This window comes from Pan troglodytes, chromosome 6 (genome assembly GCF_028858775.2).
Source record: "Pan troglodytes isolate AG18354 chromosome 6, NHGRI_mPanTro3-v2.0_pri, whole genome shotgun sequence".
NCBI classification, from domain to species: Eukaryota; Metazoa; Chordata; class Mammalia; order Primates; family Hominidae; genus Pan; species Pan troglodytes.
In genome coordinates, this window is record NC_072404.2 from 81,754,572 (window position 1) to 81,779,476 (window position 24,905).

At 49.9% G+C, this 24,905-nt stretch overlaps 1 protein-coding gene across 19 annotated transcripts in view; it reads right to left on the reverse strand.

Moving 5' to 3' along the window:
• GTF2I (general transcription factor IIi) overlaps positions 1-24,905 on the reverse strand; it is a 113,915-nt gene that overhangs the window by 85,781 nt on the left and 3,229 nt on the right. For 5 of the 19 annotated variants that reach the window (XM_003951044.5, XM_054655760.2, XM_024357881.2 and 2 more), the window contains exon 1: positions 20,271-20,405. The exons of 7 other annotated variants lie outside the window; for them this stretch is intronic. The gene's annotated coding sequence lies outside the window, so the exon portion shown is untranslated. Of the gene's footprint in view, positions 1-397; positions 652-13,765; positions 13,886-20,270; positions 20,641-24,905 lie in introns of those variants that run through there. 7 more of the 19 variants (XM_063814489.1, XM_063814492.1, XM_054655761.2 and 4 more) reach the window with 4 other exon arrangements.

A 24,905-nucleotide genomic window follows, 5' to 3' on the forward strand; every position in this document is an offset into this window, starting at 1 on the left:
ACCCCGTCTCCACTAAAAAAAAAAAAATGCAAAATTAGTTGAGCATGGTGGCTCATGCCTGTAATCCCAGCTACCCGGGAGGCTGAGGCAGGAGGAAAATTGCTTGAACCCAGGAGGCAGAGGTTACAGTGAGCTGAGATTGCGCGACTGCACTCCAGTCTGAGCAACAAGAGCGAAACTCCATCTCAAAAAAGTATATTAGAGAGGCAAGGAAACTGGGTGGAAATGTGATCCTGGATTACAGTCTTGCAATAAAGGACATCCATCACCAAAACGATGGGCAGAACTTGAATGCAAGTTTGTGCGTGAAAGATATGTGAGCAAGTTTTGTTTATTTGCTGTTCTTGCAACTATTTTCTAAGTTTAAAAGTGACTCAGACTGGGCGCCGTGGCTCACCTCTGAAATCCCAATACTTTGGGACGCTGACGTGGGAGGGCTGCTTAAGACCAAGAGTTCGACACCAGCTTGGCAATAGAGTGAGATCCCTTCTCTACCAAAAATTTAAAAAGTATCCAGGTGTGGTGGTACACGCCTGTTGTCCCAGCTACTCAGGAGCCTGAGGCAAGAGGATCACTTGAGCCTAGGAGTTCGACGCTGCAGTGACCTATGACCACACCACTGCACTCCAGCTTGGGAGACAGAACAAGACCCTGTAAAAAAAAAAAAAAAAAGTCATAGATCACTAGCTGGTTTATATTAGTTGTACATTTTACCTGCTTTTTAAATTTTGTAGCTATTTTTCTTCTTTTAAAAATAGTTTTATGCCAGGCGCGGTGGCTCACGCTTGTAATCCCAGCACTTTGGGAGGCCGAGGTGGGCAGATCACGAGGTCAAGAGATCTAGACCATCCTGGCCAACATGGTGAAACCCTGTCTCTACTAAAACTACAAAAATTAGCTGGGTGTGGTGGTGGGTGCCTGTAATCCCAGCTACTCGGGAGGCTGAGGCGGGAGAATCGCTTGAACCTGGGAGGTGGAGGTTGCAGTGAGCTGAGATCACACCACTGCACTTTAGATTGGCGACAGAGCAAGACTGGTCTCAAAAAAAAAAAAAAAAAGAGGCCGGGCGTGGTGGCTCATGCCTGTAATCTCAACACTTTGGGAGGGCGAGGTGAGGCAATCACCTGAGGTCAGGAGTTCGAGACCAGCCTGACTAACAGAGAAACCTTGTCTCTACTAAAAATACAAAATTAGCCAGGCATGGCTGCGCATGCCTGTAATTCCAGCTACTCGGGAGGCTGAGACAGGAGAATTGCTTGAACCTGAGGGGCAGAGGTTGCAGTGAGCTGAGGTCAGATCACACCATTGCACTCTAGCCTGGGCAACAAGAGCGAAACTCCATCTCAGACAAAACAAAAACAAACAAACAAACAAATCCAAAAACCACATAGCAGTTAAGAGCAGGAGTTGTCTGGCTGCCTAGTTTTATATTAACACTGTCCCTTACTATATTTTTCAGATTAGTTAACCTCATTTTTCTCAACTTTAAAATGGGATCATAACAGTGCCTACCTCACATCTCAGGATTGCTGTGAGGATTAAAGATGTTAATGCAGGTAGCACTTAAAACAGTAAACTCAGCTCGGGGCAGTGGCTCAGGCCTGTAATCCCAGCACTTTGGGAGGCCAAGGCAGGCAGATCATGAGGTCAGGAAATGGAGACCATCCTGGCTAACACGGTGATACCCCATCTTTACTAAAAATACAAAAAATTAGCCGGGCGTGGTGGCACGCGCCTGTAGTCCCAGCTACTAGGGAGGCTGAGGCAGGAGAATCGCTTGAACCCAGGAGGCAGAGGTTGCAGTGAGCCGAGATCATGCCACTGCACTCCAGCCTGGGCAGCAGAATGAGACTCTGTCTCAAAAGAAAAAAAAAAAACAAAACAGTAAACTCATAAACTCTCAAAAAATGTCAGTCATTGTTGTCGATATTGTCTTCAGTATTCTAGTCCAATCTCCAGCTCTGACATATCCTCCAACAGAGAGCTTCCTGTTTACTGTACATAGTATCTTAGAAAAGATAAGTTCTCCAGAGACTACACTAGACCTGGAATAGGCAGGACTTCTGTATGCCTTGCTTATAATGAACAATACTTCAATTCTAAGAGTTTATCTCCATAGGCTTACTAGGTATTTTCCCAAGGAAAATAAATTAGGTCAGCAATTCACAGGCTCTGTTTTTTTTTTTTTTTTTTTTTGAGACAGAGTCTCACTCTGTTGCCCAGGCCGGAGTACAGTGGCGCGATCCTGGCTCACTGGAAACTGCTTTCCGGGTCCAAGTGATTCTGCTGCCTCAGCTCCCAAGTAGCTGGGATTACAGGGGTGCACCATCACTCCTGGCTAATTTTTGTAATTTTAGTGGAGACAGGGTTTCACCATGTTGCCCAGGCTGGTCTCAAACTCCTGAGCCCAGGCAATATCTGCACGCCTCAGCCTCCCAAAGTGCTGAGATTACTGGCGTGAGCCATCGTGCCCGGCCAGAGGTTCTGTTTTACAAATATTTAATAACAGGATATAAACTATCACAATTTATATTAATGTATATTAACATATGCACTTCAGCAGACAAGAAATAGAGCCATTCCTTTCTTCAAGACAGAGTCTCGCTCTGTCGCCTAGGCTGGAGTGCAGTGGTGCAATCTCTGCCCGCTGCAACCTCTGCCTCCCGCAATCAAGCGATTCTTGTGCATCATCCAGCATAGCTGGAATCACAGGCATGCGCTACTGTGCCTGGCTAATTTTTGTATTTTGAGTAGAGACAGGGTTTTGCCATGTTGGCCAGGCTGGTCTTGAACTCCTGCCCTCAAGTGATCTTCCTACCTCCCAAAGTGCTGGATTACAGTTGTGAACCACTGTGCCTGGCCTGGAATTATTTCCTCTTTAAATGTTTAGCAACATTTAGTGTCAGTGACACTGTATGGACCCAGAATTTTCTTTGCGGTTAATCTTTTAAAAATTACTGATTTGGGTAGATAGAGCTCCCTCTCCCCTCTCCCCTCTCCCCTCCCCCCTCTCCCCTCCCCCCTCTCCCCTCTCCCCTCTCCCCTCTTTCCACGGTCTCCCTCTGATGCCGAGCCGAAGCTGGACGGTACTGCTGCCATCTCAGCTCACTGCAACCTCCCTGCCTGATTCTCCTGCCTCAGCCTGCCGAGTGCTTGCGATTGCAGGCGCGCGCCGCCACGCCTGACTGGTTTTCGTATTTTTTTGGTGGAGACGGGGTTTCGATGTGTCGGCTGGGCTGGTCTCCAGCTCCTAACCGCGAGTGATCCGCCAGCCTCGGCCTCCCGAGGTGCCGGGATTGCAGACGGAGTCTCGTTAACTCAGTGCTCAATGGCGCCCAGGCTGGAGTGCAGTGGCGTTGATCTCGGCTCGCTACAACCACCTCCCAGCCGCCTGCCTTGGCCTCCCTAAGTGCCGAGATTGCAGCCTCTGCCTGGCAGCCACCCCGTCTGGGAAGTGAGGAGCGTCTCCGCCTGACCGCCCATCATCTGGGATGTGAGGAGCCCCTCTGCCTGGCTGCCCAGTCTGGAAAGTGAGGAGCGTCTCTGCCCGGCCGCCATCCCATCTAGGAAGTGAGGAGCGCCTCTTCCCGGCCGCCATCACATCTGGGAAGTGAGGAGCGTCTCTGCCCGGCCGCCCATCGTCTGAGATGTGGGGAGCACCTCTGCCCTGCCGCCCCGTCCGGGATGTGAGGAGCGTCTCTGCCCGGCCGCCCTGTCTGAGAAGTGAGGAGCCCCTCCGCCCGGCAGCCACCCCGTCTGAGAAGTGAGGAGCGTCCTCCCTCCTCGTCTGGGAGGGAGGTGGGGGGGTCAGCCCCCCGCCCGGCCAGCCGCCCCGTCCGGGAGGTGAGGGGCGCCTCTGCCCGGCCGCCCCTACCGGGAAGTGAGGAGCCCCTCTGCCCGGCCAGCCGCCTCATCCGGGAGGGAGGTGGGGGGGTCAGCCCCCCGCCTGGCCAGCCGCCCCGTCCGGGAGGCGAGGGGTGTCTCTGCCCGGCCGCCCCTACCAGGAAGTGAGGAGCCCCTCTGCCCGGCCAGCCGCCCCATCCGGGAGGGAGGTGGGGGGGGTCAGCCCCCCGCCTGGCCAGCCGCCCCATCCGGGAGGGAGGTGGGGGGGGATCAGCCCCCTGCCTGGCCAGCCGCCCCGTCCGGGAGGGAGGTGGGGGGATCAGCCCCCCGCCCGGCCAGCCGCCCTGTCCAGGAGGTGGGGGGCGCCTCTGCCCGGCCGTCCCTACTGGGAAGTGAGGAGCCCCTCTGCCCGGCCAGCCGCTCTGTCTGGGAGGGAGGTGGGGGGGTCAGCCCCCCGCCCGGCCAGCCGCCCCGTCCGGGAGGGAGGTGGGGGGGTTAGCCCCCCGCCTGGCCAGCCGCCCCGTCCGGGAGGTGAGGGGCGCCTCTGCCCGGCCGCCCCTACTGGGAAGTGAGGAGCCCCTCTGCCCGGCCAGCCGCTCTGTCTGGGAGGGAGGTGGGGGGGTCAGCCCCCCGCCCGGCCAGCCGCCCCGTCCGGGAGGGAGGTGGGGGGGTCAGCCCCCTGCCCGGCCAGCCGCCCCGTCCGGGAGGGAGGTGGGGGGGTCAGCCCACCGCCCGGCCAGCCGCCGCGTCCGGGAGGGAGGTGGGGGGGTCAGCCCCCCGCCCGGCCAGCCGCCCCGTCCGGGAGGGAGGTGGGGGGATCAGCCCCCCGCCCGGCCAGCCGCCCTGTCCGGGAGGTAAGGGGTGCCTCTGCCCGGCCGCCCCTACCGGGAAGTGAGGAGCCCCTCTGCCCGGCCAGCTGCCCCGTCCGGGAGGGAGGTGGGGGGGTCAGCCCCCCGCCGGGCCAGCCGCCCCGTCGGGAAAGTGAGGGGCGCCTCTGCCTGGCCGCCCCTACTGGGAAGTGAGGAGCCCCTCTGCCCGGCCAGCCGCCCTGTCCGGGAGGGAGGTGGGGGGTCAGCCCCCCGCCCGGCCAGCCGCCCCGTCCAGGAGGTGAGGGGCGCTTCTGCCCGGCCGCCCCTACTGGGAAGTGAGGAGCTCCTCTGCCCGGCCACCACCCCATCTGGGAGGTGTACTCAACAGCTCATTGAGAACGGGCCATGAAGACAATGGCGGTTTTGTGGAATAGAAAGGGGGGAAAGGTGGGGAAAAGATTGAGAAATCGGATGGTTGCCGTGTCTGTGTAGAAAGAGGTAGACATTGGAGACTTTTCATTTTGTTCTGTACTACGAAAAATTCTTCTGCCTTGGGATCCTGTTGATCTGTGACCTTACCCCCAACCCTGTGCTCTCTGAAACATGTGCTGTATCCACTCAGGGTTGAATGGATTAAGGGCGGTGCAAGATGTGCTTTGTTAAACAGATGCTTGAAGGCAGCATGTTGGTTAAGAGTCATCACCACTCCCTAATCTCAAGTACCCAGGGACACAAACACTGCGGAAGGCCGCAGGGTCCTCTGCCTAGGAAAACCAGAGAACTTTGTTCACTTGTTTATCTGCTGACCTTCCCTCCACTACTGTCCTGTGACCCTGCCAAATCCCCCTCTGCGAGAAACACCCAAGAATGATCAATAAAAAAGAAAAAAAATATATATATATATACACACACACACATATACATGTATATATATACACATATATATGTGTATATATATGTGTATATATATGTGTATATATATATAAAATTGTGGAGATATATACATATATGTATACCATATTACCCATTTCTAAGTATATCCTATTCATTGTTGAAGGCTCAATTTACATATTACTTCCCCAGAAAGCTTTCCTAGATCACCTTTTCTCCCTAACAGGACACATGAAGAACTTTATTCTCTGTGTTGACCGTTTATCACATTTCTGTTGTTCTTTTAATACATATCCTGTCTCCCCAATGGGCCATGAGGAATGGGATGTTTATTTCTGTTTATATACTAAAAGCTAAAAACACCAAAAAAAAAAAAAAAAAATTACTGATTTGATTTGTTTCATGGTTTTGGACTAACTGAATGCTATATTTTATCTTGAGTCATTTTTGGTAAGTTATAGCTTTCCAGGAATTTGTCCATTTCAGCTATATTTTAAAATTTGTTAGTGTAAAGTTCTTAACACCCAATTTTACTCCTTTGTTATCTGGATCCCATGTAGTAAAGTTCCCTTTTAAAAATTCCTGGAAAAAAAAAAAAAGAAATAGAGCCAAAGAACTCATTTTAGTTCATTTGACTTTAATTTTTAACTCATTTATATGAATATATATAACATACATATATATGAATGGCAAGTACTTCCAAATAAAATAAGAAATCCCTAGGCCAAATCTTTGATCAGGATTGATTTTTAAATCAAGGGTTTGAATTTTTTTTTTTTTTTTTTTTTTTGAGACAGGGTCTTGCTCTGTCACCCAGGCTGGAATGCAGTGGCAGGGACATGGCTCATTGTAGCCTCAACCTCCTGGGCTCAAGCAATCCTCCCACCTCATCCTTCTTAGTAGCTGAGACTACAGGAATGCACCACCACACCCGGCTAATTTTTTTGATTTTTTGGTAGAGACAGGGTCTCACTATGTTGCCCAGGCTGGTGTCAAACTCCCGTGCTCAAGCAGTCCTCCCACCGTGGCCTTTCAAAGTACTCAGATTACAGGCGTGAGACACCATGGCCAGCCGGCTGTGAAATTTTTCTAGGGGCGTATGCTGACATTTTAAGATACAAAATTGTTAATTTCTATCTGCTGAAATAAAGCTGGCACTTACATCAGTAAATAACAAATATCCCTCAAGAAAAAATAAAATAAATTTGAAGGGTTAAGATTTGAAACGATTTACAACTGTGTTGTATTCGTACTTAAAGCTTTATAGTATGGTGACCCCATTAAAGAAAAAAAAAAACGAAACACTTCAGACAGCTAATAGCTAAATTTAACTTTTTTAAAAAGCCAGGTGAAGGAAAGAATGACAAAATAATAAAGAAAGGATCTAGCCAGGTGCAGTGGCTCATGCCTATAATCCCAGCACTTTGGGAGGCCAGTGTGGGCAAATCACCTGAGGTCAGGAGTTCAAGACCAGCCTGGACATCATGGTGAAATTCTGTCTCTACCAAAAATACAAAAATTAGCCGGGTGTGGTGGTGCACGCCTGTAATCTCAGCTACTCGGGAGGCTGAGGCAGGAGAATCGCTTGAACCCAGGAGGCTGAAGTTGCAGTGAGCTGAGATCACGCCATTGCACTCCACCCTGGGCAACAGAGTGAGACTCTGTCTCAAAAAAAAAAAAAAAAAAAAAAAAAAAAGGATCTGCCCAATCAGTGGATCACAAGTTCAGCTCTGAGTTCTGAGTTTCACAGTAGCCAAAACAACATCCTTAAAAAACAAACAAGGAAAAATCTTACCAGCTATTCAGAAAGACCTATTTTCCTTGCACCACAGTTTAAGACACCATTTTTGCATATGTATTAATTATACTTTTAAATTGATAGTCCAGATTTTTAAACAGCAGCAGCTTACTCTGCCAATACACAAAGAATGTGTCCCTTTGACATGACTCCAAATTTAAAACTCAGTTGGATTTTGGAAAAACCATTTGGAAGAGAAAATGAAAATCAAGTAGCTATTATCTAAAGGTCCATCTTTACTTTGTTCTTGAGGTGGTTTTTTTCTTTTCTTTTCTTTTTTTTTTTTTTTTTTTGAGAAAGAGTCTGACTCTGTCGTCCAGGCTAGAATGCAGTGGCGTAGTCTCAGCTCACTGCAACCTCCGTCTCCCAGGTTCAAGCAAATCTCCTGCCTCAAGTAGCTGGGAGTACAGGTAGATGCCACCACACCCGGCTAATTTTTTGTATTTTTAGTAGAGACGGGGCTTTACCACGTTGGCCAGGATGGTCTCAAACTCCTGACCTCAGATGATCCACCCACCTCGGCCTCCCAAAGTGCTGGGATTACAGGCGTGAGCCACCCACACCCGACAATCTTTACTTTTTTAAAAGCACTGTTCACAGAAGGCAGGCAACAGAGCAAAGCTATTAGGAGGGTGAGCTTTGCAATCAGGCAAAAGTTCTGAATTCAAGTCCTGTCTCAAATCTTACAGGTGACCCTGGGATTCTTTAATCCCAAATTTACTAGTCTGGAAAATGACAACAGTCTGCATACTTACCTTACAAAGTTGTTATCAGAATGCATGTCAATTCTTAATAAAGTGCATCACAAAAGCATTGAGTGAATGAGCAAGCGTTTATAATTTAAACTTCACTAAAATAGTTATTTTAAAAATATATGTACATATATCTATTAATTTACATGAAAACTCACCAAATCCAAGCCTGGTAAATTGAAAATAGCTTATTTCCCAACAAACTGCATTAATTATCACTGCTAAATAAAATAACCTATTTTCTGAGAGAGCAGGAAAATTAATGAGACAAGTGTCAAAATAAATAACTGCTTTGAAATGAAGTATGTGTACCTTTTAAGGCATTTGTGCATGAACACCTGCTTATGTCAAATTTACTCCTCAAAGATCGTTTTAAAATTTAACTTTAAAAAGTCACCTTGGCCGGACACGGTGGCTCACACCTGTAATCCCCGCACTTTGGGAGGTCGAGGTGAGTGGATCACAAAGTCAGGAATTTGAGACCAGCCTGGCCAATATGGTGAAACCCCGTCTCTACTAATAATACAAAAATTGCTGGGCATGGTGGCGTGCACCTGTAGTCCCAGCTACTCAGGAAGCTGAGGCACGAGAAGAGCTTGAACAGGAGGCGGAGGTTTCAGTGAGCCGAGATCGTGCCACTGCACTCCAGCCTGGGCAACAGAGGGAGACTCTGTCTCAAAAAAAAAAAAAAAAAGTCACCTTCCAGCTGGGAGCGATGGTTCACGCCTGTAATCCCAACAGTTTGGGAGGCCTAGGCGGGCGGATCACTTCAGGTCAGGAGTTTGAGACCAGCCTGGCCAACATGATGAAACCTCATTCTCTACCAAAAAACACAAAGATTAGCCAGGCATTGTGGTGCACGCCTGTAATCCCAGCTACTCAGGAGGCTGAGGCACCAGAATCGCTTGAACCCAGGAAGTGGAGGTTGTACTGAGCTGAGATTGTGCCACTGCACTCCAGCCTGGGAGACAGAGCGAGACTGTCTCAAAACAAAACAAAACAAAACAAAACAAAAAACTAAACTAGTCTGGATATACAAACTAAACTAAAAGATTCTTTATCCTGAAGCTCTCAACAATGTCATTTGCCCATGCCAGTATTTTCCAAGAAACATGCTGTGTTCTGAGGCCTCATAGGATGAGCCCATCAGTATGTTGAATAAATGAATAGTTACTGTTCCCGACATGATAAAAGATCCCTTCTTTTGGGCCGGGCGTGGTGGCTTACACCTGAATCCCAGCACTTTGGGAGACTGAGGTGGGAGGATCACTTGAGCCCAGGAGTTTGAGACCAGCCTGGGCAACACAGCGAGATCCTGTCTCTATAAAAATAAATTAATGTATTTTTAAAAATTTTAAAGATCCCTTCTTAGCCAGGCACAGTGGCTCACATATGTAATCTCAGCACTCTGGGAGGCCAAGGCAGGTGGATCACGAGGTCAGGAGTTCAAGACCAGCCTGGCCAACATGGTGACAACCCATCTTTTCTAAAAATACAAAAATTAGCCAGGCATGGTGGCCGGCTCCTGTAATCCCAGCTACTCAGGGGGCTGAGGCAGGAGAATTGCTTGAACCCAGGAAGTGGAGGTTGCAGTGAGCCAAGATCATGCCACTGCACTCCAGCCTGGGTGACAGAGTGAGACTCCATCTCGATAAATAAATAAATAAATAAATAAATATGATCTTTAAGGACTGTGTATGGAAATGAGATCAAAACACAAGCAGGAATTCTCAAAAGCATAGAACCTATACAATCAGAAAACTTCCTAGGCTCTGTCTGCTAAACAGGGTTCTAGATAACCAGTTATATTATGGATCAAACTCTTCATCATGCTCCACTTCTCCAAGTATACCATAATATAATTATATATACTTCTTACATACACACACACACACACACACACACACACACACAATGAATGGGCTTTGCCATGCTACAAAACAAAGACTCCAAAAACCACAAAAAGGATTAAATAAGAAGGAGATTCTAACACACAGATGAACTTGATAATATCCTGCATTCCAGCCTGGGCAACAGAGCAAGACCCTGTCTCAAAAAAAAAAAAAAAAAAAAAAGTTCTGCACCACTGAACTATACATACACTTAAAAATGGTTAAGACTGGGCGCAGTGGCTCACGCCTGTAATCCCAGCACTTTGGGAGGCCGAGGCAAGTGGATCACGAGGTCAGGAGATTGAGACCATCCTGGCTAACATGGTGAAACCCCATCTCTACTAAAAATACAAAAATTAGCCGGGCGTGGTGGTGCGCACCTGTAGTCCCAGCTACTTGAGAGGCTGAGGCAGGAGAATCACCTGAACCCGGGAGATGGAGGTTGCCATGAGCCAAGATCATGCCCCTGTACTCCAGCCTGACAACAAAGCAAGACTCCGTCTCAAAAAAAAAAAAAAAAAAAAATTTTTTTTGGTAAAATCAGGCTGGGTGTGGTAGCTCATGTCTCTAATCCCAGCACTTTGGGAGGCAGATGCAGGCAGATTGTTTGAGCTCAGGAGTTGGAGACCAGCCTGGGCAACATAGTGAGACCCCCATCTCTACAAAAAATAAAAAAATCAAGCCAGACGTGGTGGCATGCACCTGTAGTCCCAGCTACTCGGGAGACTGAGGTGGGAGGATGTCTTGACCCTAGGACACGGAGGTTACAGTGAGCCAAAAGCATACCACTGCACTCCAGCCTGGGCAACAGAGTGACATCCCGTCCCTCCCCCCACAAAAAAAGGTTAAAATGGTAATTTTTGTGTTAAGTATATGTTACCACAATTTAACAACAACGACAACAACAAAAAACACTACAAGGAACCACTCCAAAGAAAGGCATTCACGGTGTAAATGGCAGACACAAATTTATTCTTCATAAAGGAACAAATTCATCTTACAGGATTTTCTCTTTTTTGAGATGGTGTCTTGCTCTGTCGCCTAGGCTGGAGAGCAGTGGCAAGATCTCGGTACACTGTAACCTCCACCTCCCGGGTTCAAATGATTCTCATGCCTCAGCCACCAAGCAGCTGGCATTACAGGCATCTGTCACCACTCCCAGCTAACTTCTGTATTTTCAGTAGAGATGTGTTTTTTTGTTTGTTTTCCTTGAGACATAGTCTTGTTCTATGGCCCAGGCTGGAGTGGAATGGTGTAATCTTGGCTCACTGCAACCTCCGCCTCCAGGGTTCAAGTGATTCTCCTGCCTCAGCCTCCCGAGTGTCTGGGATTACAGGAGCGCACCACCACGCCTAGCTAATTTGTTTTTGTTTTTTGAGACAGTGTCGCACTGTCACCCAGGCTGGAGTGCAGTGGTGCGATCTCAGCTCACTGCAAGTTCCGCCTCCCGGTTTCACACCATTCTCCTGCCTCAGCCTCCTGAGTAGCTGGGACTACAGGCGCCCGCCATCATGCCTGGCTAATTTTTTTTTTTTTTTTTTTTTTTTGTATTTTTAGTAGAGACAGGGTTTCACCATGTTAGCCATGATGGTCTCGATCTCCTGACCTCGTGATCCACCCGCCTTGGCCTCCCAAAGTGCTAGGATTACAGGTGTGAGCCACCGTGCCCGGCCAATTTTTTGTATTTTTAGTAGAGACGGGGTTTCACCATGTTGGCCAGGGTGGTCTCAAACTCCTGACCTCAAGTGAGTCATGGCCTCCCAAAGTGCTGGGAGTACAGGAGTGAGCCACCACACCCAGCCAAAAAAAATTTTTTTTAATGCTTACCATGGGGGAAAAACGAAGAAAGAAAACGAACAGGAGGAAGGAGTGACACTAATGAATCTTGCAGGGTCTATTTCTCTGCCCTTTCCTCATATGGACATAATACATGCCATCGTCCCCCTCTGTCAAATTATCTCACAGATGAGATCATGTAATTTAAGTGCATTAAAGTCTAATGCCAAAGCCAGTTACTAATTTTAGTTCACTTCCAATACCTTATTTATTTTCTTGAGACCAATTAAGGTCTGAAAACTCAATCTAGATAAAATTCTACTCACGTCATGTATGTGTTATAGTCAACAGTAAGAGCTAAATATCTAGATATAACAAATTATAATGAACAACATATAAAGCATACATTCTCAGGTTTCATCAATCCAACTGTCAAGCTCTGGCCAGGCGCGGTGGATCACGTCTGTAATCCCAGCACTTTGGGAGGCTGAGACAGGCAGATCACCTGAGGTCAGGGGTTCCAGACCAGCCTGGCCAACATATAGTAAAACCCCTTCTCTACTAAAAAATACAAAAATTAGCTGGGCATGGTGGCGCACGCCTGTAGTCCCAGCTACTTGGGAAGCTAAGACAAGAGAATCGCTTGAACCCGGGAGGCAGAGGTGGAGGTTGCAATGAGCTGGGATCCCGCCACTGCACTCCAGCCTGGGTAACAGAGGGAGACTCCATCTCAACAAAACAAAACATAAAAACAATGTAACAGTCACAGGGGAAAATCCCACAGAGGAATAAGTCCTTGCCCTTGCAATTCATATTCTCCAGAGTTCTTGGAGATTAACGTCGTAGTCAATATTACTAGTAAAATTTTCGCTTCCTCAATTTCCCAAAAGTCTTTATAATAGTACTTTTATGACTAATATTTCTTGAGTGTCTACTACATGACAGACAGCAACCTAAGCACTTAAACTCTATCCTTGCAACAGCTCTTAGAAGCGAAACATGTTCTATTATCAACTCCATTTTTTAAAATTGGGGCCAGGCGCAGTGGCTCAGGCCTGTAATCCCAGCCTTTGGGAGGCTGAGGTGGGCGGACCATCTGAGGTCAAGAGTTGGAGACCAGCCTGGCCAACATGGTGAAACCCTGTCTCTGCTAAAAATACAAAAATTAGCCAGGTGTGGTGGCGCACGCCTATAATTCCAGCTACTCGGGAGGCTGAGGCACGAGAATCACTCGAACCCGAGAGGCAGGGGTTGTAGTGAGCTGAGATCATGCCACTGCATTCCAGCCTGGGTAACAGAGCAAGACACTGTCTCAAAAAATAAAAATAAAAATAAAAAATAGGCCAGGCGCTGTTGGCTCACGCCTGTAATCCCAGCACTTTGGGAGGCCGAGGCGGGTGGATCACCTGAGGTCAGGAGTTCGAGACCAGCCTGACCAAAATGGAGAGACCCCCGTCTCTACTAAAAATACAAAATTAGCCAGGCGTGGTGGCACATGCCTGTAATCCCAGCTACTCAGGAGGCTGAGGCAGGAAAATCACTTGAACCTAGGAGGCGGAGATTGCGGTGAGCCAAGCGCACCACTACACTCCAGCCTGGGCAACAAGAGCAAAACTCTGTCTCAAAAAAAAAAACAAAAAATAGGGAAACATACAAAGATGAAGTGAAATGCCCAAGGTCGCACAGGCAGGAAACGGCAAGGGCCAGGATTGGAATCCAGGCAGTCAGACTTCAAACTTGTGTTGCTAGCCATAAGCTATAAACCCTCTCTCAATTTATAAATTTGTCTTCCCTCTCATGATATATTTTTTAAGTAACTAGTTCTTTAAAAATCCTATATAGAGTGTTGGCCGGGCGTGGTGGCTCATGCCTGTAATCCCAGCACTTTGGGAGGCTGAGGCAGGTGGATCATTTGAGGTCAGCAGTTTGAGACCAGCCTGGCCAACATGGTGAAACCCGTATCTACTAAAAATACAAAAATTAGCCGGGCATGGTGGCACACACCTGTAATCCCAGCTACTCAGGAGACTGAGGCAGGAGAATCGCTTGAACCTGGGAGGCGGGAGTTGCAGTGAGCCGAGATCGCGCCATTGCACTTTAGCCTGTGCGACAGAGGGAGAACTCCTCAAAAAAACAAAAACAGAAACAAGTTACAACCAAAGGAGAATGAGTCAATCCTCCAACAACTCTGACAGTTCCTGGCTATACTGAACTTTCTCTTACTTTCTCAGTAGGCCAAAGTGGTAAAAAGCAAATGAGTACTGCCAGAAACAGGCATGGAATACCAAAACAAGAATTTTACAAAGGAAAAAAAAGAAAGAGGAAAAAACAAACAGGAAGACAGCAGGGAGAGTTCCAGAACAAAAGGACAACAGTAAAGGATGACAGGGCAAGAATGGAGAATGAATTATCAAGACAATACCTTCACCTCTTCCGATGACGTATCCACACAATTTTTACAGGATACACACATCCTTGGCTGGGTGCGGTGGCCCAGCACTTTCGGAGGCCAAGGCGGGCAGATCACCTGAGGTCAGGAGTTTGAGACCAACCTGGCCAACACAGTGAAACCCCGTCTCTACTAAAAATACAAAATTAGCCGGGCATGGTGGCGGGTGCCTATAGTCCCAGCTACTTAGGGAGACTGAGGCAGGAGAATCGCTTGAACCCAGGAGGCGGAGGTTGCAGTGAGCCAAGATCGCGCCACTGCACTCCAGCCTGGGTGACAAAAGCGAGACTCTGTCTCAAAAATAAATAATAATAAAACAAAATGCTATAAAAAAACACACATCTTCTAAGACACTAAGGCGTTTCGCTCCCCCAGGTAGGTAGCCGCAATACACTTTAGTTAACCGAGTATGAGTCTTCATAGAGCTATGCAGCCAGCTTAAGCCTACTGATTCCCAGGTATCTCAACTCTACAATTAGAATAAGCAACTGATTAGGTGTATTTTCTACTTTCTTTCAGTTATTAACAATGAATAACCTTCACTCAATAAATGAACCAGGCGCAGTGGCTCACGCCTGTAATCTCAGCACTTGGGGAGGCCGAGGCGGGTGGATCACTTGAGGTCAGGAGTTGGAGACCACCAGCCTGGCTAACATGGTGAAACCCCATCTCTATGAAAAATACAAAAAAATTAGCTGGGCATGGTGGCACATGCCTGTAATCCCAGCTACTCGTGAGGCTAAGGCACAAGAATCGCTTGAGCCCGGGAATCGGAGGTTGCAGAGAGCTGAGATGGCACCACTGCACTCCAGCCTGGGCCACAGAGCGAGACTCCATCTCAAAAAAATAAATAAATACTTTCCCTTAGACTGACATAAAAATGATTTGACATCCATCTATTTAAGCCAGTGGTAAGACAATTTCGTGTTAATTATACCACCCCAGTTATGAAGCATATTGCAAAAACTCATGTTTATATAAAACATTCATGTCATCAACAAAGAATGAAACAATAGTAGAAATGAATTAGGTGAAATGCAATGCAAATAGCTGGTAACCAGTAATAACAGAAAAGGTTAAGTGTTTAGTAATTGTTCAGTGTTCAGCTCCTTTAGATGATAACAACCTGTCCACCTATGGGTCATCGAAAATGCCAGAACATAGCAGGACAGTGGCCATGGAAGTTGGGATCCCCTGAGGAGTGTGTACAACTCGCCTAAGGGTGTAGGTGGGGAAAGGAGGGGGGTCATCAACTGTAAACTAAAACCATTCCTCCCACCTATCTGCGGTTATTTTCCCCAGAAAGAAATCCATTATAATTTTAAAAACCTAAAAATCACCGGGCACCTGTAACCCCAACACTTTGGGAGGCCTAGGCGGGCAGATCACAAGGTCAGGAGTTGGAGACAAGCCTGGCCAGCATGATGAAACCCCGTGTCTACTAAAAATACAAAAAATTTGCCAGGCGTGGTGGTGCGTGCTTGTAATCCCAGCTACTCAGGAGGCTCAGTCAGGAGAATCACTTGAACCCAGGAGGCAGAGGTAGCAGTGAGCCGAGACTACGCACCTACACTCCCGCCTGGGCGATAGAGCAAGACTGTGTCTCAAAAAAAAAAAAAAAAAAAAGGGCCAGGTGCAGTGGCTCACGCCTGTAATCCCAACACTTTAGGAGGCCAAGGCAGGCGGATCACCCGATGTCAGGAGTTCGAGACCAGCCTGACCAACATGCAGAAACCCCATCTCTACTAAAAATACAAAGTTAGCCAGGCATGGTGGCGCATGCCTATGATCCCAGCTACTCCGGAGGCTGAGGCAGGAGAATCACTTGACCCTGGGGGGGGTGGAGGTTGCAGTGAGCTGATTGTGCCATTGCCCTCCAGCCTGGGCGACAGAGTGAAACTCCATCAAAAAAAAAAAGAAAGAAAGAAAAAGAAAAAACCTAAAAATCTTTCTCAGCAAGAATTGCCCCCAACCCCGTCCCGCAAAAAGAACCCCCAAAGCCTACATTTTAATGTCAGTCTCTGTAGTCATATTTGAGTAAGCTGAATCGCTGGAGGGGCATGTGGCAGAGGAGACTCAGCACACAATGCTCCCCAACCCCCCTACCTCCAAGGGCCAAAACTACAAGCTGTGGTCCTATCACTCAAACCTTCTGTGTGGTGGTGTGGCAGACTTTGGGCATCTGAAGAGGATAATGTAACAAATGCCCGTGCTGCGACTAAATTAATAAATAAATCAGAGTGGGAAAAAAGCCAAACTTCCAAAGATTTCCCATTTTATTCCACACTTAAATCCATGGCCCCTTTTTAAACTGGAGACTTATGAAACTTTTAACTTTTCTAATCATGGCTAACAGGAATTCTCAACTCTCAGCCAGTTTTCTGAGCAATCTACAGTCGTCCGAATTATTTTTCATTCTTTAACATCTAATTTTATTTTATTTTTTTTTTTTTTTGAGACACAGTCTCGCTCTGTCGCCCAGGCTGGAGTGCAGTGGTGAGATCTCATCTCACTGCAACCTCCGCCTCCTGGGTTCAAGAGATCCCCCTGCCTCAGCCTCCCCAAGTAGCTGAAACTACATATGCATGCCACCACACCCGGCTAATTTTTGTATTTTTAGTACAGACGGGGTTTCGCCATGTTGGCAGGCTGGTCTCCAACTCCTGACTTCAGGTGTTCCACCTCCCTCGGCCTCCCAAAGTGCTGGGATTACAGGTGTGAGCCACCGCACCCAGCCAAGATCTAATTTTAAAGTAAGAAAAAGCAAATATCTCCAATAAATTTCTCTCCCTTCATTTTGCACCATTGTGAATGGTTCTCAAAGGGCTGTCCGGGGAGCAGCCACCATCAACACCACCTGGGGAGCTAATCGAAATGCAAATTGTGGGGCAACTCCCCAGACCTGCAGAATCAGCCTGGGAGGTAGGGCCCAGCAAGCAGAGTCCGCACATGCCAGCTCTCCCGGGGACGCCCAGGCGCGGTGGTTTCAGAACCTCGGCTTAGGGGTTGAGTCACACTGGCCAGGTTCATGTGCTAGGCAAGCAAGAGTACAGAACTCTCCAACTTCTCTAGACTTGTTCCGCTCTATAGAATAGAATTACAGACTTGTCACAAAGATTAAATAAGAAAAATACTGTACATCCAAAGCGCTCAAGAGCCATGGAGGGGGCACGGAAGACACTCAAATGTAAGCAGCATTGCTACCACCGGCAAGGCACGAGGACGATGCCAAACTGGAGGGGGAAGTGGAGGGAGAAAGACAAAGGAGGAAAAGGCTTCTTGTCCCTGCCCCTACGAGCTCAACACCCAGTGACTAGGCTAGATGCAGAGGAAAATAAAAGTCCCCTTAGCCGGGCGTGGTGGAGCGCTCCTGTAATCCCAGCTACTCAGGAGTCTGAAGCAGGAGAATCGCTTGAACCCGGGAGGCGGAGGTTGCAGTGAGCCGAGATCGCGCCACTGCACTCCAGCCTGGGCAACGAGAGCGAAACTCCGCTTCCAAAAAAAAAAAGAAAAGAAAAGAAAAGAAAAAGGAAAAGGAAAAAAAAGAGAGAAAATAAAGGTGCCCTGCGAGGAAGGGCACACAAGTTGATTGGGAGACTAAGAAGGAACAAACTCTGACTATGCAATATAAGAGAAGACCACAGGCCGGGAGCGGTGGCTCACGCCTGTAATCCCAGCACTTTCGGAGACCGAGGCAGGCGGATCACCTGAAGTCAGGAGTTCAAGACCAGCCTGACAAACATGGCGAAACACCGTCTCTATTAAAACTACAAATATTAGCCGGGCTTGGGGGCAGGAGCCTGTAATCCCAGCTACTCGGAGGAGACTGAGGCAGGAAAATCGCTTGAACCCGGGAGGTGGAGGTTGCAGTGAGCGAAGATCGCGCCACTGCACTCCAGCCTGGGGGGATAGAACGAAACCCTCTCAACAACAGCAAAAAAAAAAAAAAAAAGAGAAGACCTTAAGGAAGTGGCTGCATATGAGCAAGAAAGATTTCCATAGCCTGAAAAATGTCATTCCAGCCAAAAGACAAAGATCTCAAGAAGGAGGAGAAACGAAAGCCAAGGTAGCAGCCACAGAAAAATCCTGCAGCAGGAAATAAAATCGGTCATCCCACACCACAGGCCTCAGCCTGGGGAGAAGACCCCGCCTCCGCAGGGCACTCTACCTGCACGTTCTCATTTGCAAACTAACTTCCCCTTTTGTTCCCTGAAGGACTGGAGACTTCTCCTCTGCACTGTTGGCTGATCAAGCCATTGTCTGCGGCAAAGTTGAATTTAAAAGAGATGAGGCCCAGCGTGGTGGCTCAAGCCTGTACTCCCACCACTTTGGGAGGCCTAAACGGGAGGATCACCAGAGTCCAGGAGTTCCCGACCAGCCTAGGCAACACAAGAAGACCCCATCTCTAAAAAAAAATTAAAAATTAGCCAGGCGTGACCCAGGGCGGTGGCTCACGCCTGTAATCCCAGCACTTTGGTGGCAGGCCGAGGCGGGCCGATTGCTTTGAGCTTGATTCAAGAGTTGGAGACCAGCCTGGCCAACATGGTGAAACGCCATCTCTACTAAAAATATAAAAATTAGCCGGGCGTGGTGGGCACGCCTGTAATCCCAGCTACTCAGGAGGCTGAGGCAGGAGAACGGCTTGAACCCGGGAGGCAGAGGTTGCAGTGAGCCGAGATCACGCCAGTGCACTTCAGCCTGGGCCACAGAGTGAGACTCCATCTCAAAAAAAAAAATTAGCAGGGCATGATGGCATGCGCCTGTAGTCCCAGCCACTGAGGAGGCTGAGGCAGGAGGATCGCTGGAGCCCAGGTGTTGGAGGCTGCAATGTGCTATGATTGTGCCACTCTGCGCTTCAGCCAGGGCAACATAGAGAGACCCTGTTTCTAAAAAAAAAAGAAAATTAAGCCGAAAGCGATGGCTCACACCTGTAATCCCAGCACTACGGGGGGCCAAGGTGGGAGGATCGGTTGAGCCTAGGAGTTCAAGACCAACCTGGGCAACAAAGTGAGAACGCATCTCCACAAATAATTTTTTTTTAAAAAAGGAGGTCAGTAGTCAGCAAGAGCTGCGCATCGGCAAGAGTGGACACTACTCCAACAGCACCCCACCTGTGAACATCCCCAGCCGCAAATCAGCGCAAATCCATAACCTGGGGAGGACAAAATTCGCTACACGAAAAAGCAAAAGCTGGATTAAGAAAAAGTGGAGAAGTCAGGGAGCGGGAAGGAGACAGCTTTTTCCATTTCATTTTCCTTCTTCCTCTGCACTCCCGTCGTCTGGGTGCAGGCCGAACCCAGACGGCTTAATTTTCATGGCCTAAAGCTGAAGTTTTCCTTCCGGTCATTGTGTTTATTTCCCCCAAAGAACAGGCCCCGCGGGGCAGGCGCGCCGGGCCGGCCCGGGACAAAGCCCACTGCGGACTCCACCTGGGAGCGGGGCGGGGCGGGGGACAGCGCTCCCGCTCCCCCGCCCGCCGCAGTTACCAGGCAACGCGCGGCCCCGCCCCCGCGCCGGTTGGCCAATCCCGCGCGTCTGCTGCCCCGGCGCAGGAGCCCCAGATACACCAGGCGAGCGCGACCCCACGACGGCTCGGGCCTGGCACCGCGCGCGCCCCCGCACCGCCTAGCCGGCCAATCAGCGCGGCGGGGCATGCGCAGCCCGCAGGGCCGCTCGCTCGCTCGCGCGCGGGATCGCACGCGCGAGGCGCCCCCCCACCGCACGCCGGTCGGCGCGCGCGCCCCTCCCCCACGCGCACTGAGGCGCGCGCGTGCCACTGTCGTCCCCCGCGACCGCGTCCGTGCCGCCCCACCCCCATCGCCTCGTTTCGGCCACTGCCAAGGCCGGCGGGGCTCGAGACCCGGCGAGGCGGTGGGGGTGGGGGTAGGGGGAGGCGGCACGGGCGCCCCCCAAGGCCCCACACCGCGCGCGGCGGGCCGCGGCTCCCAGGCCCCTGTCCCTGCAGGCCCCGGCGGGGCAAAGTCTCCAATAAAGGCCCCCGCTCGCAATGGCCCCCGAGGCGGGGGCGGGGGGCGCGGGGATGAGGCGAGAGGGACTCACCCGAGTGCGGCCGCCTCCAGGCAGCTCCGGGGCCGGGGGTGCCGAGGGGAGGCGAGTGTGGGCCGCGCGCGGGCTGCGGCCGCCGCGGAGCAGCCTCGGCTGAGGGGAGCTGGCGAGCGGACGGGAGGCGAGAGGGGGCGAGGGGCCCGTGCGTGTCGGTCGCGCTCCTGTCACCGCCGCATGGCCGCCCCGCAGGCAGGGCCTCGCTCAGCGCCTTGATCCGATCACTGGGGGACAGAGGCAGAGGCCGGGGTGACCGCGGCAGGCGGGCGGCCGCGGCTGGAGAGCGCGTGCGGGGAAGCGGGGGGGCGACCGGTGGCCCCTTTTCTCTGCTCTCCCAGCTTCTCTCTCACCCTCCTCCTCCTCCTCCTTTTTTTTTTCTTTTTTTTCTCTTTTTTTTTTTTTTTTTTTTTTGTTCCTCGAAGGCGCGTTGCGCCTGCGCATCCGCAGCGCCGCCCAGCGGGAGTTGTAGTTTCGGGTGCGTTCCCTGTCAACGCGGCGGCGGCGGCCGTGGACTACAACTCCCAGGAAGCACCGCGCCGGCTAGCCCCGAACCCGAGGACGAGGCAAGCGCGGCGCCCGGCCCTCTCCAGCAAGGGCTGTCAATGGAGGCGAGGGTGGTGGGAGCGAGAACATGGCTGCACCTGGGGCCTGCGCGGCCGCCCGGGTGGGGGAGGGGAGCCGGGGTGCAGAAACGGAAATCTGGACGGGTGGTGGCTCCGGCCTCGTCCCCACCAAGCGCCAGCCGCCGTCCAAGTCCCCCACTTGCTCTTGCACCCCACATTCCTTGCAAATTGCGAGGCAGGGACGCTGCAAAAGCCGGGGAGCCCCGGGCCGGCCCGTCGCCCTCCGTGCTCTGCAAAAGGGGAGTCCTTCCGCCTTGCACCACCCTCCAGGACACAAAGAACTCCTCTCTAGTGTTTTCCAAGCTGGCCTCCAAAGAGACCCTTGCCCCCAAGTTCGGACAGGCGAGAGGGGAGGAGACCTTGTGTTTTAATTCCTCCCCCAGACCCTCCGCCTCTGTCTCTCCCTCAGGATTTGGAAGGAAACTTGCAAGGGAGTGGGAGCAGAAATCCTGACTCGTAGCTCCTGTTTTGTTCTGTCAACCGCGATGCGATTTAACTCAAACTCCTCCCCGTACCACTATTTTTTGCTTCTCAACTTGAATTAGCCGGTGGGTTTTGAAAATGGAGAGACATTACTGTTCACCTAAGTTAAACTCCAAAACTTTACAACCCCGAGGCCGACGATTTTTAGATGTTTATGTAAAGCACGAGATTGAGTGGTTTTTTTATTCCCGCCCGCCCCCCCACCCAGTACCACCCACTGGGGATTCGGGCCACGACGGCCATCCTCCCCCCACCCGCCGCTTCTCGGTAGGTGGCGACCACGACGCTTTTTCCAGCCTCCAAGCCTTTGTCGCTAGCGAGAAAACTTTCCGAGCAGCCAGTCTTTTGATGTGGGTCCAAAAAACCTTTCCTTTCAATCTGGGTTCTCCGATTGGCATTCCCCATCGTCTCTCTTGCACAGACCGCACCCAATAAAGCCTCCTCTAGAATTTTCATGTTGGATTTTTTTGAAAAATACATGGAGAGCGTAAAGCTCACCGGAGAAGCAATCTGATTACAGAAGCCTGAATTTTTGCGATTTCCCGGACAATGTCTAGGATCCCTTCGGTCCTTGCCTAATAAGATTGTGACTCTCTTTTGTCGATTGTCTCGAAAGTCATTCATTAAGTTTGCACAAGAGCAACTTTCTTTTTGCACTTGTATTTCATTGACATTTAGTAATATTTAATTAAATTCTCTATTCCCAATACCACGTGCCACTGACATATATTTAGGAACAGATTTAACTCTTGAGAAGCCTATAACTCACTCTAGTAAGAGCAGCCAGTCTACGAGATGCAGATTTCAGCTGCTGTGGACTTCAGTGAGTATTTTTGTTGAGAGAGTGGTGTCTCCACCTGGAGGGGTCAGGGAAAGGATTTCCTGGGTATAGTGGAGTCGTGGAGTAGAATTTGGGGGGGTGTTACAAAGTGAGTTAGCAAGGCAGAAGTTTATTTAGCCAAGATGACCCTTATCATCGTGAAAACGTTTGGAAGGTAGTTCCTTTCTTCTATGAATTTGTTTAGTGGTTCACAGTGGAATTTTTTTTTGAGACCGAGCCTCGCTCCGTCGCCCACGCTGGAGTGCAGTGGCGCGATCTCGGCTCACGGCAACGTCTACCTCCCGGGTTCAAGTGATTCTCCTGCCTCAGCCTCCTGAGTAGCTAGGATTATAGGCGTGCACTACCACGCCCAGCTAATTTTTGTATTTTTAGTAGAGACGGGTTTCACCATGTTGCCCAGACTGTTCTCGAACTCCTGACCTCAAGTGATCTGCCTGCCTCAGCCTCCCAAAGTGCTGAGATTACAGGCGTGAGCACCGCACCGGGCCCACAGTGGAATTTTGCTGCCTCTTCATAAACAACTCCAACTTCTTTGAGACTGAAGCAATTCCTAAAACGGTTAGGTCAACATGAGCTGGTTTTGAATTACCTCTAGTCAGAAAGCTGTCTCTGTTGAGGCAATGTGTATGCAGACAAAGCGTTTTTCTGAGCATTTTGCCATTAAGGTTTGTAACCCTCAAATTCATGTGTTACAGTCATAAAGATCTTGCGTGTTCTGTCTTCATTAAGGTCTGGCTCACTGCGGCTTGTTGGAACACTTGTCACTATTCATTGACCAATTTCTCCTTCATCTTAGTGGTATAGATACTACATTAATTGTGGCCATTGTTATAAATCACTTTGGATACTATCTCTCTGCAAAGCTGGGGTTTTGTTTTCCTTTTTTTTTTTTTCCTGTTTTTGAGACAGGGTCTTACTGTATCACCCAGGCTGCACTGCAATGGTTCGATCACAGCTCACTGCAGCCCCCAACTCCAGATTCAAGCCATCCTCCCACCTTAGCCTCCCAAATGCCTGGGACAACATGTATGTGCCACCACACCCAGCTAATTTCGTTTTTTGTAGAGACGGGTCTCACTATGTTGCCCAGGCTGGTCTTGACTTCCTGGGCTCAAATGAGCCTCCTGCCGTGGCCTCCAAAGTGCTGGGATTACAGGCATGAGGCACTGCACTGGGCCCAGTACATTTTCAAATGTAGGATCAGATTACTGTTTTGGGGATTGGGCAACAGATGAAAAATAATAGTTGATTTGTGTCTAAAAATGATGTAGTAGGAAGTCCTCCTTTATTTTATTTATTGATTTTTTTGGGAGGGGACGGGGTCTCACTCTGGTGCCCAGGCTGGAGTGCAGTGGTGCGATCTTGGCTCACTGCAACCTCCAACTCCTGGGCTCAAGCGATTCTGCTGCCTCAGCCTCCCAAGTAGCTGGGATTACAGGTATGCACCACCATGCCCGGCTAATTTTGGGATTTTTAGTAGAGACAGGGTTTCACCATGTTGGTCTGTCTGGTCTCAAATTCCTGACCTCAAGTGATCCGCCTGCCTCAGCCCCCCAAGGTGCTGAGATTACAGGCGTAAACCACTGCACCCAGCCAGGAAATCCTCCTTTAAAGACTAGAATCGGGCTGGGCACAGTGGCTCATGCCTGTAATCCCAGCACTTTAGAAGGCCGAGGCAGGCAGATCACCTGAGGTTAGGAGTTCGAGACCAGCCTCAGCAACATGGAGAAACCGCATCTCTTCTAAAAATATAAAATTAGCCGGGCGTGGTGGCGCATGCCTGTAATCCCAGCTACTCAGGAGGCTGAGGCAGGAGAATCACTTGAACCTGGGAGGGAAAGGTTGTGGTGAGCCGAGATCATGCCATTGCACTCCAGCATGGACAACAAGAGCGAAACTCCGTCTCAAAAAAAAAAAAATACTAGAATCACAGGATGCATATACCAAGAGATGCAGACTGGACTGGGGCTTCAGCAAGAGCAGATTTGCGGCTCTCAGCTCATGGTCAGTCAGGACATAAGTACAGAGTCCAACAGCTGGCAGAACCATCCATGTTATTTCAATTATTTCCCCCTCTCTTTTTGTTAATGTTTAGCTTAGTCTTCAGATAAGCGTCCATATGATGTGACTTTTCCATTCTTCTGTTTGGTGGGAAACAAAGCCAAGTCAAATGGGCCTTGGCCAAGCTAGAGATGGATCTGGACCCCATGTGAGCACTTCCACCAACTTAGATGCATCTTCGCTTAGACTCTGGGCTTAGAGCTTCGTTGACTGCTTTGAAATAGCATGTGATTGGCGCCGTGGCTCATGCCTGTAATCCCAGCAGTTTGGGAGGCCGAAGTGGGAGGATCACGAGGTCAGGAGTTTGAGACCAGCCTGGCCAACATGGTGAAACCCCATCGCTACTAAAAATACAAAAAAAATTAGCTGAGCATGGTGGCATGTGCCTGTAATCCCAGCTACTCGGGAGGCTGAGGCAGCAGAATCGCTTGAACCGGGGAGGCAGAGGTTGCAGTGAGCTGAGATCGCGCCATTGCACTCCAGTCTGGGCAAAAGAGCGAGACTCCGTCTCAAGATGGTGAAACCTGTCTCTACTAAAAATACAAAAAATTAGCCGGGCGTGGTGGCAGGCGCCTGTAATGCCAGCTACTCGGGAGGCTGAGGCAGAGAACTGCTTGAACCCGG